The sequence below is a fragment of the Oncorhynchus mykiss genome, chromosome 27, assembly GCF_057628025.1.
Source record: "Oncorhynchus mykiss isolate SJ-2025 chromosome 27, ASM5762802v1, whole genome shotgun sequence".
Lineage (NCBI taxonomy): Eukaryota > Metazoa > Chordata > Actinopteri > Salmoniformes > Salmonidae > Oncorhynchus > Oncorhynchus mykiss.
Window position 1 is genome coordinate 40,080,001 of NC_143048.1, and position 12,500 is coordinate 40,092,500.

Here is a 12,500-nt window from a genome sequence, read left to right on the forward strand (position 1 = left end):
GCAGGTGAAACAGATCAGGGTGTGACACCTGAAGGGGGGGTGGAGACAAGAACAAGGCAGGTGAAACAGATCAGGGTGTGACACCTGAAGGGGGGGTGGAGACAAGAACAAGGCAGGTGAAACAGGTCAGGGTGTGACACCTGAAGGGGGGGTGGAGACAAGAACAAGGCAGGTGAAACAGGTCAGGGTGTGACAGAAATGCTTCTGTTCCTAGCTCCAACAGTGCAGTAATATCTAACAGTACACAACAAAACACACAAACATAAAAGTAAAATAATGAAATATAGAAGTATAGAAATATTAGGATGAGCAATGTCTGTATCCAGAGTGTGAAAATACACACAATACAGTATATATACAGTGCCTTGCGAAAGTATTCGGCCCCCTTGAACTTTGCGACCTTTTGCCAAATTTCAGGCTTCAAACATAAAGATATAAAACTGTATTTTTTTGTGAAGAATCAACAACAAGTGGGACACAATCATGAAGTGGAACGACATTTATTGGATATTGCAAACTTTTTTAACAAATCAAAAACTGAAAAATTGGGCGTGCAAAATTACTCAGCCCCTTTACTTTCAGTGCAGCAAACTCTCTCCAGAAGTTCAGTGAGGATCTCTGAATGATCCAATGTTGACCTAAATGACTAATGATGATAAATACAATCCACCTGTGTGTAATCAAGTCTCCGTATAAATGCACCAGCACTGTGATAGTCTCAGAGGTCCGTTAAAAGCGCAGAGAGCATCATGAAGAACAAGGAACACACCAGGCAGGTCCGAGATACTGTTGTGAAGAAGTTTAAAGCCGGATTTGGATACAAAAAGATTTCCCAAGCTTTAAACATCCCAAGGAGCACTGTGCAAGCGATAATATTGAAATGGAAGGAGTATCAGACCACTGCAAATCTACCAAGACCTGGCCGTCCCTCTAAACTTTCAGCTCATACAAGGAGAAGACTGATCAGAGATGCAGCCAAGAGGCCCATGATCACTCTGGATGAACTGCAGAGATCTACAGCTGAGGTGGGAGACTCTGTCCATAGGACAACAATCAGCCGTATATTGCACAAATCTGGCCTTTATGGAAAAGTGGCAAGAAGAAAGCCATTTCTTAAAGATATCCATAAAAAGTGTTGTTTAAAGTTTGCCACAAGCCACCTGGGAGACACACCAAACATGTGGAAGAAGGTGCTCTGGTCAGATGAAACCAAAATTGAACTTTTTGGCAACAATGCAAAACGTTATGTTTGGCGTAAAAGCAACAAAGCTGAACACACCATCCCCACTGTCAAACATGGTGGTGGCAGCATCATGGTTTGGGCCTGCTTTTCTTCAACAGGGACAGGGAAGATGGTTAAAATTGATGGGAAGATGGATGGAGCCAAATACAGGACCATTCTGGAAGAAAACCTGATGGAGTCTGCAAAAGACCTGAGACTGGGACGGAGATTTGTCTTCCAACAAGACAATGATCCAAAACATAAAGCAAAATCTACAATGGAATGGTTAAAAAATAAACATATCCAGGTGTTAGAATGGCCAAGTCAAAGTCCAGACCTGAATCCAATCGAGAATCTGTGGAAAGAACTGAAAACTGCTGTTCACAAATGCTCTCCATCCAACCTCACTGAGCTCGAGCTGTTTTGCAAGGAGGAATGGGAAAAAATTTCAGTCTCTCGATGTGCAAAACTGATAGAGACATACCCCAAGCGACTTACAGCTGTAATCGCAGCAAAAGGTGGCGCTACAAAGTATTAACTTAAGGGGGCTGAATAATTTTGCACACCCAATTTTTCAGTTTTTGATTTGTTAAAAAAGTTTGAAATATCCAATAAATGTCGTTCCACTTCATGATTGTGTCCCACTTGTTGTTGATTCTTCACAAAAAAATCCAGTTTTATATCTTTGTTTGAAGCCTGAAATGTGGCAAAAGGTCGCAAAGTTCAAGGGGGCCGAATACTTTCGCAAGGCACTGTACATAGGGAGAACGAAAGAAAGAACAGGCCGTGACTCAGGTGGTTGAGGTCCTTAATGATCTTCTTGGCTTTCTGTGACACTGGGTGCTGTAGATGTCCTGGAAGGCAAGCCTTGTAATGCGTTGGGAAGACCGCAACACCTTCTGAAGTGCCCTGCGGTTGTGGATGGTGCAGTTGCCATACCAGGCGGTGAGGTGATTTAGCCTGACAGGATGCTCTTAGTGGTGCATCTGAAAAGGTTTGTGAGGGTCTTAGGGGCCAAGCCGAATTTCTTCAGCCACCTGAAGTTGAAGAGGCACTGTTGATCATTTTAAATGGTCAGTGATGCCAAGAAATGTAAAGCGTTTTTACCTTGCGGCCCGTCGATGTGGATGGGGGGGTACTCCCTCTGCTGCCTCCTGAATTCCACGATCAGCTCCTTCGTTTGGTTGTTGTTGAGGTAGAGGTTATTTTTCTGGCACCACCCTGCCAGGGCCCTCACTTCTTCCCTGTAGGCCGTCTCGTCGCTCTTGGTAGTCAGGCCTACCACTGTTGTCTCGTCTGCAAACATGATGATTGAGTTAGAGGCGTGCATGGCCATGCAGTCATGGGTGAACAGGAAGTACAGGAGAGGGCTGAGAACGCACCTTTGCAGGGTCCCTTGTGTTGAGGATCAGAGTAGTGTATGTGTTGTTGCCTACCATCACCACCTGGGGGCGGCCCATCAGGAAGTCCTGGACCCAGTCACACAGGGCACAATTCAGATACAGGGCCCTGAGCTTAATGATGAGCTTGGAGGATATTATGGTGTTGAAAGTTGATCTGTAGTCAATGAACAACGCCCTTGCATAGTTATTCCTCTTGTACAGGTGGGATAGGGCAGTTTGCAGTGCAATTGTGATTGAATCATCTGTGAATCTATTGAGGCCTAATGCAAATTCCAGTGGGTCTAGTGTGTCGGGTAAGGTGGAGGCACTTAAATGATGACAGAAGTGAGTGCTACGGGACGAAAGTCCTTCAGTTTAGTTACCTTCGCTTTTTTTTGGAACAGGAACAATGGTAGACATCTTGAAGCAAGTTGGGACAGCAGACTGGGATAGGGAGAGATTGAATTTGTCCGTAAACACTCCAGCCAGCTGGTCTGCGCATGCTCTAAGGACACGGCTAGGGCTGACGTGGGTTACAAGATTAAATGTCTTACTCATGTTGGCCACGGAGAACGAGAGCTCACAATCCTCAGCAATGGCCCACATCGATATCCTCAATTCGGATGAAGAATGTGTTTTGCTTGTCCGGCAGCAACAAGTCGGTGCCCCTGACACATACAGTTGAAGTCGGAAGTTTACATACACCTTAGCCAAATACATTTAAACTCAGTTTTTCACAATTCTTGACATTTAATCCAAGTAAATAATCCCTGTTTAGGTCAATTAGGATCCCCACATTATTTTAAGAATGTGAAATATCAGAATAATAGCAGAGATAATTATTTATTTCAGATTTTATTTCTTCATCACATTCCCAGTGGGTCAGAAGTCTACATACACTCAATTAATATTTGATAGCATTATCTTTAGAATGTTTAACTTGGGTGAAACCTTTCAGGTTGCCTTCCACAAGCTTCCCACAATACGTTGGCTGAATTTTGGCACATTCCTCCTGACAGAGCTGCTGTAACTGAGTCAGGTTTGCAGGCCTCCTTGCTCGCACACACTTTTTCAGTTCTGCCCACAAATTTTCTATAGGATTGAAGTCAGGGCTATGTGATGACCACTCCTATGCCTTGTCTTTGTTGTCCTTAATTAAGCCATTTTCCACAACTTTGGAAATATGCTTGGGGTCATTGTCCATTTGGAAGACCCATTTGCGTCCACCTTTAACTGATGTCTTGAGATGTTGCTTCAATATATCCAAATTATATTTCCCACCTCATGATGCAATCTACTTTGTGAAGTGCACCAGTCCCTCCTGCAGCAAAGCACCCACACAACATGATGCTGGCAGCCCCGTGCTTTACAGTTGAGATGGTGTTCTTCGGTTTGCAAGCTTCCCCCTTTTTCCTCCAAACATAACAATGGTCATTATGGCCAAACAGTTCTATTTTTCTTTCATCAGGAAATTTCTCCAATTAGTACATTCTTTGTCTCCATGTGCAGTTGCAAACCGTAGTCAGGCCTTTTTATTGCAGTTTTGGAGCAGTGGCATCTTCCTTGTTGAGCGTCCTTTCAGGTTATGTTGATATTTGTATTATTATTATTATTACCTTTATTTAACTAGGCAAGTCAGTTAAGAACAAAATCTTAATTACAGCCTAGGAACAACTGCCTTGTTCAGGGGCAGAATGACAGATTAGTACCTTGTCAGCTGGGGGATTTGAACTTGCAACCTTTCGGGTAATAGCCCAATGGTCTAACCACTAAGCTACCCTGCACCCACCTGCTAATATAGGACTCGTTTTACTGTGGATATAGATACATTTGTACCTGTTTCCTCCAGCATCTTCACAAGGTCCTTTGCAGTTGTTCTGGGATTGCACTTTTCGCACCAAAGCACGTTCATCTCCAGGAGACAGAACGCATCTCCTTCCTGAGCGGTATGACGGCTGCGTGGTCCCATGCTGTTTATAGTTGCATACAATTGTTTGTACAGATAAACGTGGTACCTTAGGACGTTTGGAAATTGCTCCCAAGGATGAACCAGACTTGTGGAGGTCTACAATTTTTTTTCTGAGGTCTTGGCTAATTTATTTTGATTTTCCCATGATGCCAAGCAAAGAGGCACTGAGTTTGAAGGTAGGCCTTGACATACATCCACAGATACACCTCCAATTGACTCAAATGATGTCAATTAGCCTATCAGAAGCTTCTAAAGCCATGACATAATTTTCTGGAATTGTCCAAGCTGTTTAAAGGACACAGTCAACTTAGTGTATGTACATTTCTGACCCACTGGAATTGTGATACAGTGAATTATAAGTGAAACAATCTGTCTGTATACAATTGTTGGAAAAATGACTTGTGTCATGCACACAGTTTATGTCCTAACCGACTTGCCAAAACTATAGTTTGTTAATGTCTTTTGAATTTCACGCTCTGCAATTTCACCGGATGTTGTCAAATCTATCCCGTTAACGGGATTTGATCCTTAAAGAAGATTTAACAAGAAATTTGTGGAGTGGTTGAAAAACAAGTTTTAATGACTCCAACCTAAGTGTATGAAGTTCTGACTTCAACTCTTCGTCTCGTATCTGAGCCTTTGAATTGCGACTCCACTTTGTCTCTGTACTGACGTTCTGCCTGTTTGAAATCTTTACAGAATGATATTACTGGACTGTTTGTATTTGACCATATTCCCAGTCACCTTACCGTGGTTAAATATGGTGGTTCACTCTTTCAGTTTTGCGCGAATGCTGACATCTGGCCCTGTTTCCTGTTTGGACTGGTTTAAATCTTCACAGTGGGAACAACATCCCCTATACACTTCCTGATTATCCCAATCACCGTGTCAGTGTAAACGTCAGTGTTATTCTCTGAGGCTACCCGGATCATATCCCAGTCCTTGTGATCAAAACACTTTTAAATCACGGCTCCGATTGGTCAGACCAGCAATGAATAGACCTTAGCACAGGAATTTCCTGTTTGAGTTTCTCCCTATCGGAAGGGAGGAGCAGAATGGATGTATGATCTGATTTGCCGAATGGAGGGTGGGGGAGGGCCTTGTAATCATCCCGGAAGGGGTAGTAGCCAATGGTCATGAGTTTTTGATCCGTGAGTCCTACAAGCAATTAGAACTTGGTAGCGTTTTCCTCAGATTTGATTTCTTAAAGTCCCCAGCTACAATAAATGACGCCTCAGGAAATGTGAATTTCAGTTTGTATTAAACTCTCTGGGATATGTGGGATGCTAGCGTCCCACCTGGCCAAAAGCCAGGGAAAATGCAGAGCGCCAAATTCAAATAAATTACTATAAAAATCAAACTTTCATTAACCACTTATGGTATAGGAGACGCTTGCATCCCACTTGGCCAAAATCCAGGGAAAATGCAGCACGGCAAATTCAAATAAAAATTGTTAATCATGAAACATACACATCTGCCTTTCTTCTTCACTGAGAGTTATTTTGTTATTTTGTTCTTTTGAAACCTTGATGTCATTTTTAAAATCTCTAGACACAAAACTCACAACCAATGATCAAAATGCAAATTTTTCAAAACTCTAAGATTTTTTCCAATTGCTTGGATACAATACACATAAAGCTAAGATCATTTGTTCATTGAACTAAAATCACCTGTTCAAAATGACATAATAACATCAAAGTATTACCATTTCAAAATGCAATTAACACATTACATCTGAAATGACTGTCTATTCATTTCATTACAATGATCAAACTATCAATTGATACAACTGCTCAAAATGATAAGTAACTGTTGTATTACTCTAAATGCATAGTTTTATGGAAACTGACAAACAATATTCCATGTTTAGATCATGAAAGTTTCAGGATAACGAGATCCATTGACCCCAATTACCGTGGAACATGAACCAATTGGACTACATTATCTATGGATGTAATATTTCATCATCATTCTTAATCAGACGTGTACCCATGTACCACTTTTCCAGACCATGTTTTCTGATTTGACATTACTGCACGCTCACCGGCCACTTTATTAGGTACACCTATCTAGTACTGGGTAGGACCCCCTTTTGCCTCCAGAACAGCCTGAATTATTCACATTGTTGTACGTTAAGAGATGCCCTTCTGCACACCAATGTTTTAACCTCTCTGAGCACGGAACCCGGTAGCGGGCTGAATTTCCACAACATTCGGTGATCGCTACATAAATAGTCATATTAAAAAGTCATGAAAATACAAGTGTGTCACATGTATCGAAAGCCTAGAATCTTGCTAATCCAACTACGTTGTCATATTTTAAAAAAAACATTTTTTTGCGAAAGAATACGAAGCGATTATCTGAGGATAGACCCCCATAAAAAATAACTATTTCAACCAGCACAGGCGTAACAAAATCACAAACTGCATTCAAATAAATTGTTTACCTTTGACGATATTCGTCTGTTTGCAATCCCAATGCTCATTTTTACACAATGAATGATCTTTTGTTTGATAAATTCCGGTTTTATAGCCTAACACGAAACATTTTGTGAACCTCTTGTGTCGTGAATTCCGTCTCATTCCCTTTTCGACGACACATTCCAGGTAAATAACCCACACAAAACGTGACTTTTCCAGTCATGTTTGGTTTCACTGCAATCAACTGGTTTGTTTGTAACACAACCAAACCTGATGAGCCATTTCGCGGGACGTATTGACTGAAAGAAACCGATTTGAAGACAACAAGTAATGACATCACTGTGCACCAATGATATGACCACTGTTTCGTTGATTGACTGTATTTTAACCCAATGACCACTGATCGTCTTGAAATCTAGCTGGGTAGATAGCCAATGAGCTGAGGTAAACGGCAATATGCAATGGTTATGTGTTGGAAGACCAACCCATGTAGTAAACTCCGGAGTAAAGAGAGTCATTCACTATTGAAGTTTTATACCAGAAGGAGCTACACATATTACGCAAAGCGTTGTTTTCATAAACGCGCAGATTCAGCTGTTTATATATCAATCATTATGGCGACTAAGTCAGGGATAGCTAAATCTAAGTCTAGATATACAGATGTACACACAATTTTAGAAGAAATTGATCGGAAAAGTGAGACAGAGATTGTTGTAGGACAATTCATTTAGCGATTCCCAAGTGGAGGAATATTTTTTGAATGGAGAGGACATGTTTTGGACTGGTAAGTTCTTCTCATGCTAATGCCCTTGTTTGAAATTAATAATATAAAATATTATTTGTGATTTTTTTTAATTTTAGAAGCAATACATAAAAATGTAACGTAATGAAATGTGAGATGCGTGTGTCTGCCGCCCCACCCCAACCCACATGAAATAGCCTATTTGAGGCTGTTGAGGGGAGGGCAGGCCCACAACAATGGCCAAAGTGAAATGGAGACAGTAGATACAGCTGGTCTGATGTAATATAATGAAGACAGTAGATCTAGCTGGTCGGTCATAATATAATAGAGACAGTAGATCTAGCTGAAATGTCATAATTTAAAAGAGACAGTAGATCTAGCTGGTCATAGTAATAGTAATATATTCAACCTTATGTTCCCTGTACTCTATATATATATATAGTGCCTTGCGAAAGTATTCGGCCCCTTGAACTTTGCGACCTTTTGCCACATTTCAGGCTTCAAACAAAGATATAAAACTGTATTTTTTTGTGAAGAATCAACAACAAGGTGCATTTATACGGAGACTTGATTACACATAGGTGGATTGTATTTTTCATCATTAGTCATTTAGGTCAACATTGGATCATTCAGAGATCCTCACTGAACTTCTGGAGAGAGTTTGCTGCACTGAAAGTGAAGGGGCTGAATAATTTTGCACGCCCAATTTTTCAGTTTTTGATTTATTAAAAAAGTTTGAAATGTCCAATAAATGTCGTTCCACTTCATGATTGTGTCCCACTTGTTGTTGATTCTTCACAAAAAAATACGGGGCCAAAAGGGCACAGCATGTAGGCGTCGCTGTGTTCTTTGCAAAATTAAGTCCCCCATCACCTGTGCCACGTGCTTGGTGACCCTCTGCTTTACAGCAGAAAGAGACTGCTATGGCACCTGGCATCAGCAGCACAATATTGTGTAGAGCTTTGGCAAAGTGGGTGGGGTTATATCCTTCCTGTTTGGCCCTGTCCGGAGGTCTCATCGGATGGGGCCACAGTGTCTCCTGACCCCTCCTGTCTCAGCCTCCAGTATTTATGCTGCAGTAGTTTATGTGTCGGGGGCTATGGTCAGTTTGTTATATCTGGAATACTTATTCTGTTTTATCCGGTGTCCTATGTGAATTTAAGTATGCGCTCTCTAATTCTCTCTTTCTCTCTCTCGGAGGACCTGAGCCCTAGGACCATGCGTCAGGACTACCTGGCATGATGACTCCTTGCTGTCCCCAGTCCACCCGGCCGTGCTGCTGCTCCAGTTTCAACTGTTCTGCCTGCGGCTATGGAACCCTAAACTGTTAATATTTACTGTTGAGGTGCTGTTCTGTTGCATCCTCTACAACTACTGTAATTATTATTACTTGACCCTGCTGGTCATCTATGAACGTTTGAAAATCTCGGCCATGTTCTGTTATAATCTCCACCCGGCACAGCCAGAAGAGGACTGGCCACCCCCCATAGCCTGGTTCCTCTCTAGGTTTCTTCCTATGTTTTGGCCTTTCTAGGGAGTTTTTCCTAGCCACCGTGCTTCTACACCTGCATTGCTTGCTGTTTGGAGTTTTAGGCTGGGTTTCTGTACAGCACTTTGAGATATTAGCTGATATACGAAGGGCTATATAAATACACTTGATTTGATAGAGGACTGAGGGTCTTCCAAATATTGAATGTGTGTAAATAGTTACCCATGCTATTTTGTAAATGTATATATTTTTTTCTTCATATTCTTTTCAAATTTTTTTTTTGGGGGGGTGTGTTCGAATACCATTTTGGCATTTTGTATATAGTTATTTGTTTCAAAATATATACCTTCACCAATTTGGCCACTTGGGTACATTTGGGCTACTTGTTTGGGACACCTGGGTGACTTCATGATAAATGTCATGTAGCACACTCATTTTGGAAGTTATCCTTCTGAAACCTTGCACAAATACTGTTGCCCTCTTATGTTTTTCACTGAAATTGTCCCCATCATCCTATCTGAATGTTTGTTTTATCTTGTTCATTTTAAAGATGATGATACATCAATAAAAATAAAAACCGTATGGTTTGTTTCATTGTTTTATCTAAACCAGATCTATTGTGTTATATTCTCCTACCTTCAATTCACATTTACACAAACTTCAGAGTATTTCCTTTCAAATGGTACCAAGAATATGCATATCCTTGCTTCTGGGCCAGAGCTACAGGCAGTTAGATTTGGGTATGTCTTCAGGCGGAAAATTGAAAAAAGTAGTGGGGTAGCTCTAAGAGGTTTTCAACAGCTGTTATTTGAGCATCTGTGGCCTTTCTGTTATCTTGAATAAGTCTGGACATTCTCCTCTGACCTCTCTCATTAACAAGGTGTTTTGCCCACAGAAATGCTGCTCACTGAATGTGTTTTGTTTTTCGCACCATTCTCTGTAAACTCTAGAGACTGTAGTGCGTAAAAATCCCAGGAGGGCAGCTGTTTCTGAGATTCTGGAATCACCATGTGTGGCATCAACAATCATACCACTGTCAAAGTTGCTTAGATTACTCATCTTGCCTGTTCTAATGGTTGGTCGAACAACATCTAAAGCTCTCTACTCTATAGACTCTATATATTGAGTTGCAGGCAGCCACATGATTCGCTGTTCGAATGTAACCTTCCTTGATGAGCTAAATCAGGTCTGTAGAGCTGATGACATGACCTATATCATTGTGTGGGATAATGTCAGGTTCCACCATGCTCAAATGGTGCAAGCATGGTGTCAGGCCCAACCACAATGTACCACCCTTTACTTACCCCCATACTCTCCTTTCCTTAACCCGATTGAGTCATTGTTCTCCACTGTAGGTTTTTTCTTTTTTTGTAGCTAATTATTTTAGCTTTTTTTTGTTCAATGATTCCACTGTGTCTGTAGTATTCTCTCTACTAGTCCTTTTACAGTAATGTATTTACGTGTAGTACCATAATGAAACATGTATCACATATTTTGTACTACAATATTTAATGATTGTACGAACAACTACACAGTGAAACTATCGGTATCTTGTGTGTGGGTGATCTAAATGAATGTTCCAATAGTATTTCATGATAAATGAGTTATTTGAACCAATGATTCTGCAAGTGCAAGGTTTCTATAAAGATATGAATGCACAATGCAATGTTTTGAACCTTGGACAGCCTGTGTTACAAGTGATGACCGTTTTGAGTTTTGTGTCTATAGTTTTGAAAAATGACCATAAGGTTCTGAAAATAGTGCCAAAGTGATTGTAAAAAATTGTACCGCCGCCGCTTAGATATCAAAAAGCAAAACGCAAAAAACAATCTGGGCTAATAATGTGAGAAATATATACTTAAAGTAATTCTTTTTTAAACACTGCAAAGCTGCTTAGGAGCAAGAAACAGAGCGGCCATGTCTATCTGCACCATATTTTATTACATGTGTGTCTCTGTGTGTGTGTGTGTTAGTACAGTTTGTCTATATGGAAATGGTGTGTGTGTCTCTTTGTGTGTGTGTGTGCGCCTCTGTGTGTGTGTGTGTGTACCTGTGTGTGTGTGTGTCTCTGGGTGTGTGCGACTGTCTGTTTGTGTGTGTGTGTGCGCGTGAGGCGTCGCTCCTCATTCAATCCTGTAGCGTATAGAGGGAAGGACACATCCATATTTAATACAGAGATATCTATAATTCACATCCCTCTGCCTCTCACTAGTGTGAGACTGTTAATAGGACAGGACATATTGCTCTCTGTCTCTGTCTCTCTTTCTCTCTCGTTCTCTCTATCGTTCTCTTCTCTCCCTCCCTGTCGTATGTCAATGCAGGCAGATGAAAAGAGAGAGAAGAGATGTGATTGTTCTTATTCTCCACTGTTACGCGTTATTTCAGTTCCTGTTTCTTTTAGTCTCCCTTTCATTCAGTCTCCCTCTCTTTCAGTCTCCCCTCTCAGTCTCACTCTCTCTCAGTCTCCCTCTCTCTCAGTCTCCCTCTCTCTCAGTTTCCCTCTCTCTCAGTCTCCCTCTCTCTCAGTCTCCTTCTCTCTCAGTTTCCCTCTCACTCAGTCTCCCTCTCTCTCAGTGTCCCTCTCATTCAGTCTTCCTCTCTCTCAGTCTCCCTCTCTCTCAGTGTCCCTCTCATTCAGTCTCCCCAATTCTCAGTTTCCCTCTCATTCAGTCTCCCTCTCTCTCAGTCTCCCTCTCTCTCAGTCTCCCTCTCTCAGTTTCCCTCTCTCTCAGTCTCCCTCTCTCTCAGTTTCCTTCTCTCTCAGTCTCCCTCTCTCAGTCTCCCTCTCTCTCAGTTTCCCTCTCTCTCAGTCTCCCTCTCTCTCAGTCTCCCTCTCTCTCTGTCTCCCTCTCTCTCAGTCTCCCTTTCTCTCAGTCTCCCTCTCTCTGTGTCCCTTTCTCTCAGTCTCCCTCTATATGTGTCCCTCTCATTCAGTCTCCCTCTCTCTCAGTCTCCCTATCTCTCAGTCTCAGTCTCCCTCTCCCTCAGTCTCCCTCTCTCTCAGTTTCCCTCTCTCTCAGTCTCCCTCTCTCTCAGTTTCCCTCTCTCTCAGTCTCTCTCTCTCTCAGTTTCCCTCTCTCTGTCTCCCTCTCTCAGTTTCCCTCTCTCTCAGTCTCCCTCTCTCTCTGTGTCCCTCTCATTCAGTCTCCCTCTCTCCCAGTCTCCCTCTCTCTCAGTGTCCCTCTCTCTCAGTGTCCCCCTCTTTCAGTCTCCCTCTCACTCAGTTTCCCTCTCTCTCAGTCTCCCTCTCTCTCAGTCTCCCTCTCTCTCTGTCTC

At 42.0% G+C, this 12,500-nt stretch overlaps 1 long non-coding RNA gene across 1 annotated transcript in view; it reads left to right on the forward strand.

Moving 5' to 3' along the window:
- Window positions 1-9,832, forward strand: part of LOC149971309 (uncharacterized) — a 41,377-nt gene extending 31,545 nt beyond the window's left edge. Inside the window, exon 2 of the long non-coding RNA XR_016492526.1 lies at window positions 8,936-9,832. This is a non-coding gene — a long non-coding RNA (uncharacterized LOC149971309). The remainder of the gene's footprint in view (window positions 1-8,935) is intronic.
- Window positions 9,833-12,500: the final 2,668 nt, after the last annotated feature.